Consider the following 6000-nt stretch of genomic DNA (forward strand, 5'->3'; position numbering starts at 1 on the left):
CAAAATTCTAATGATAAATTAAACTAAATTTAACAAAGTAACTTGACACAATTAGAAAAATGGTTATTTAATTAAAAAAATTACAAATTTAAATTGACTATAAGACCTTATATCTAAATATTCATTATAATTTATAATCACTTTACATTAGTTTGTACAACAATAATTATAAATCACACTTCTAAAATTATATTTAGATGAAATTTTTATTAAGAACAAACCCAAACAATCGACGCACGCATCGCGTGCATGGGCTAGTTTCAATTGTGAAATGATTTTGAAGGTTAAAAGAATTATGTACCTTTTCGAAAGTTCGCAAATTGCCAATGGATGAATGTGTGGTATCACCGTCTTTGTGTTTATAGGTAACTTTTGTGAGTATGTAATTGTGAATGGTTCTTGAAAATAGTGATATGTAAACATGTTTTTCTCATATTTATGTTTATAGGTAACTTTTGTGAGTATGTAATTGTGAATGACTCTTGAGAATAGTGATTTGTAAGCAAATTTTTCTAAATGTTTTTGTATGTATCGACGTTTTAGGTTATTTGTTTTAGTTTATATGTTAATTTTAAGTTTTAGCAAAGTTTTCTGATTATTTGAGTGATTAGTTGCGTGATTTTCTCAACTGTATGGGTGATTTGTAAAGTTTCTTCTTTTAAGTGATTTGTAAGTGAGTGTTGTAAATTAATTTTTGTTAGTTTTCTTTGAGTGCCGATTTTGATTTTGACATTCCTTTTGTAATTTAGAAAGGAAATGGAGGGCAAAATAGACATTTCAAAAGAGGACACCATTGCTCCCCCTTCCCTTATATAATAGAGATTTATACTTATAAAATTAAAATAATCGTTCAAAGTCTATAGTTTATTTCTCAAAACAAACAATGTAGCAAATAAAAAAAGCGCGAGTAATTTGCTAAAGAATCTGAAAACTCAAAGATTGCAGCAATAATGAGTGGTGAATCTTCCCTTGTTTCCCCTCTAGGCTCCAAACATAAAAAATTGCAGCATTAATAATACTTCGAGAAATGAACTCAAATGTGGTAGCAAATACTAAGACAAAGCACAACCAACAAGGTTTTTGTCCTTTGGCTTACATATAATTTGTATTGTTATTCTTTTACTCCATTGGCTCAATGAGGATGACATGTACCTCAATTTTGAAAATAACGGTCTAGATTTAGGATGTTTAGGTGATTACATTCACATCCCCTTAACTAAGAACAAAGCAATCGAAAGTATTGCCGATAAAACCATTCTTTGTGGTTTGAATCTTTGATAAGGACTTGCTACTGGTCCAAAACATACAGTAGATTATGTGATGCTTGTCTGTTTTTTATATTTTTATTCTTATAAATTAAAGGAAAATTTGTCAGAATTTACCTTTTATAATCACTTTTTTGTGAGAAACCACCTTTTAAAAAAAAGGAAAAATGGATCAGAATACCCCCAACTTTGGCCCGTCCGCTTTTAATACCTCCAACTATGGGTTATTCCTGTATAATCCCAACTATTGGGTAGGTGCGCCAAAAATGCACCTAGGTGACTTGAAACCTATAAAACAGGTAATTTTTTATAATTTTCCTCTTGTTTATCTTTCATTCACCCTTACCCCTTCCGCCACCCACCCACCACCAGTCCCCACCCCAGCCACTAGCATCCTCCCCTACGCCACTGCCACCAGTCCTCCTCTCTACCCACCAGCCTATCTCCCTCGAAATCTCCCAGCCACCAACACCCGAAAAACCTCTCATCAATGGCCAACCTCCTAAACCTTAAAATTACCTCATTCCTCCTTCCTCATACTCTTTCCACTTCATCCAATAATTTCCCAGAACCTGATCAACCACCTTGGGCCAAAATCCGAGAAATCTTCATGCATGCACTCTCCTCCACCATGTTAGAAGGAAAGATGTTATATAGAATGGAAAGTGGTGGGTTGAATCGCAATTTCACTTGCTGGTTTTAATGAATCCTTTCCTCAATGTATAATTTACTTCTCCTGGAATATATAGAAGTAGTACACAATATGAACTCCTCAAAATTCTATAAAATTTGTAAGTCAAAACCAAATTGAAATCTTTTCAAGCATTTTGAGTTTCAACAATCGCATCTTATGAATCCTCAATAGCTTGATTTCCCGCACCCAAATCGAAATCTCCACATCTCAATCTCTTCAAATAATCAATGTCCGGAAAAAATTGATTTCCTTTGTTTAACATGGAAGCCAAACATTCATCAGTTGGCAGAGAAAATAAGTTAAACTTTGGACCAACAAAATTGTGTTCTTGATGATTATTATTAATAAAATTTCTTGGATTTCCATGTTGCCAGTTACAAATCTCAAAATCATTAACTTCATCACAAATGGTTGTGTTATCCTCTACACACAAAAGGCTTGAAGTTGCGTAATCTAAACTGGGTGCCATTTTTAGTTGATATTCTTCTTTTTCTTCTTCAACCTCCACATTCGGAGTCTGTCGCCTCGAGTGTAGCTTTGATGGAAGTTGTTGCTGCTGCGAATTGCGATGGTGGTGGTGTGTGAAGGAAGATTGAGTGTGCTTGACCAGTTGGCCCCGGAGGGAGGTTTTTGGAGGGGTGGCAGTGCGTGGGTTTTTTTTTTTTTTGGAGGGAGGGGATGACACTGGAATGGGGGAGGAAAGGGGAAAGGGGGTGATAAAAAAATTGAAAACAAAAAAATTTAGTAGATGGTTAATAAGAGTATGACACATGGCATTTTTTACCTGTTAAACCGGTTCATTCAGGTCACGGTCCATTTTTGGAAGACATGTCATATAGTTGGGGTTATTTTGAAATAACTCATAGTTGGGGGTATTAAAAGCGAACGGGCCAAAGTTAGGGGTATTTTCATCCATTTTTCCTAAAAAAAATTGGTTAATTAGTCACCTTTTTGGTTCTTTTTTTTTGTTAGAAGCCACCACTTGCCGGAATCCGGCATTGACCTAGATTTTCCGGTGTTGACCATTAGATTTTTGCCATTCTTCCCCCTTTATCTTTCTCCACCCTACCCCCTCGCATCCCCGGCAACCCCCCTTCCTTCTCGCATCCCCCGGCAACCCCTCTCCTCCCTCGCAACCTGCCGGCAAACATCCCCCGACCATCCCCACCCTCCCAGCCCTAAGCCCATCTCCTCCCTCGCATCCCCCGACATCTCAAGTGGAAGAAATGGCGAAAATTTGGGAAAAAAATGGTCAAAATCTGATGGTCAACGCTGGAAAATCAAGGTCAACGCCGGATTCCGGCAAGTGGTGGGCCTGGTGGCTTCCAACAAAAAAAAGAACCAAAAAGGTGGCTAATTAACCAAAATTTTTTAAAAGGTGGTTTCTCACAAAAAAGTGATTATAAAAGATGGTTTCTGACAAATTTTCCTAAACTAAAAGATGCAATATCACCTATACTAGATAGTGTGTAGTTCGGACGATACCCCGAGTTTATACTTTGTATAATACTTTTTATGTTTTCAACTTATATTTTATTTCAGACTACTTTGTATATTTATTTATTTTCAAAGTTATATATATTTATGTGGAGTAAAGAGTATATCCAATAATTGATTAAGATGGTAATATGTCTATTTTACAACATCTTAGTTGCATATCCAAATCTTAGTACCCAAAATTTTGTGTATATATTCCTTGCTAAGTACATAACATTGCATACAATGAAAAGGGGATTCCACGTAACAACATATACTTTTTTATGAGGAACTCGTTGTAATATATTAGTATAGATAGATATTTAATCATTTTGTTCAAAAATTTCAAACTTGATATAACTACTCCAACATTGTTGGGCTTAGGTGGAAAGTACGACTGCCTAAAGCCCATGAATGTAAGGGGCCCAAAAAAGTTAATAATTGTAATTTTTAGACCCTTTACAATCCTGGCCAACTGGACTTTGGAAAAATGTTTATAAAGAAAACGAAATTGATAAAAGAGATAAATTGTTAAAGGCCTATCACTTCCAAAGGCCTGTATATTAGCCCAACAATCAGTCAATCACGAGCTTATTCTGTCTAATGGGTCGACTTCCGGGTCGAAATGCGCTGGATCATTTATTGCAGCTCGGCCCATGAACAGCTCTGAACTGGGCCAATGAATGAAGGAAATGGGCCGGCACTAACTTGGCTTTTGGTGCATTGGCAGTCTACAGTTGGGTTGAAGAATATCAAACTACCAACCACTAGTCCACTCGTATCCGACCACCAAAAAGTGAGATAATAAATTAATGATCAACTTGAAAAGTTCCAATTTTATTAGGGAGTTGATGTTCAAACACAAAATTGCTAGTGTACAAATTTTATCCACCCGAGTGTATCGTGAGTAAGAGTGATAATGTGCCTGGCGTGTTTATGAAAAGTTTGAGCTTCGCTCGGTTAGGTCAGAGTTTCGACTCGTTGTAGTTCCGCTCGAGACCTTAACAAGCCGAACTGAATTATGAGAAGCTCGGCTTAAAAAGTTCGTGAACAGTCTCGATTATTTTTTATATATATCAAAATAATATTTTATGTATGTATACATAAATATATAGTATATTCTATATATTACACAAGAATAAGTTAATAATAAATTAATAAAAGAATAAACTCAAAGATAAAAAAAAATCAAAAAAGAAATATAAAAAGGACGAGTAAACTAAAAAAAATAGGTCAACCTTGTTTGTGAATAGGTCGATAACAGCTCGGTTATTGCTTAGTTAAAGCTCGATTTGTCAAGTTTCAAGCTCAATTGGAGTTCGAATAAACTTAAATGAACAAGAGCCAAGATAACAAGATAAGCGTCCCTAATCGTGAGCATGATACACTTAAGGCTATTTTTTTTGGTCGTTGCTCATTTGAAAAAATCCAAATGAACAAAAGGTAAGAGAGTTCGAAATGAGCATTAAGCTAGTCTACGACAATCATCATCTAAATAATGTAACTCATCCAAAATCAGGAGTTAAACTAGTATAACAACCTACATCATATCCTCTTAAGCTCTTATTACATTAGAAGTGGTCATTAAGTAATGTTTAAGCACATCCCAGTCTTAGCCTAGGAAGATGTTGACCTAATAACTTACTTATTTCTTTTTAATCTATACATTTGACTTTCATGCTTGTTTGTCAATGCGCTACATGTGACGATCCTTAAAATATTTAATAAGGCATAAGTAAAAACTATAAAAAGTTGACTTATCTAAAAAAGATCTTAAATACTAATTTTTTTATTCCTTCTTATGCATAAATTACAAATGATAATCAAAGTGAAATATGTGATTTGATACGTCAAAGTCCAGAGTATATAGAATATATATTTTAAATAAACAGAGAGAGTATTCAGGTGATTCAATGTTAGCATTTCAAATTTCTTTTGTCACATTGGTTTATTCTAGCTAATTGATTGAAATACTTGTTTTTCCTATTAAAAAACTGTTCCTACAACTGAAAACTGTTGTTTCTATTTTATATAATGGTATATTGCCTTTTCGCATTGTACGCATGCTACCCATCTACTTCATTATTTGGAAGTTTTGATAGCTCCAAATAAGAAAATGAGTATAAGTTAGTTTTGGATGCATGTACTAAACATAACATGCACATTATATACTAGTATATATAAGTGTACTTTGAATATGTTAACCAAACTTAATTGATTCTATCACTGGTAGAAAACAACATATCGTATAAACGATAATAAAAAATTACGTATGTAGTAGTATTATTAGTGGCATTTAATATATATTTCATTGATGGTATATAGAATGACTAATATTTTTTTCAAACATAAAATTTTGATAAATATGCCTTATAATATGAAAGGATGGGAAGTACATAGAGTTTACACAATCTTTCATACCTAAGAATTAGTCTTAAAGCTAAATATATTTATATTTGGTAGTACATTTCAATTGGACAATAAGAAGATGAAAGTAGAAAATTTTGTTAGGTCAATACTTCCTCCGTTTCTTTTTAATCTACACACTTTTATTTTTGGTCTGTT

This window comes from Beta vulgaris, chromosome 8 (assembly GCF_026745355.1).
Source record: "Beta vulgaris subsp. vulgaris cultivar EL10 chromosome 8, EL10.2, whole genome shotgun sequence".
Classification (NCBI taxonomy): Eukaryota; Viridiplantae; Streptophyta; class Magnoliopsida; order Caryophyllales; family Amaranthaceae; genus Beta; species Beta vulgaris.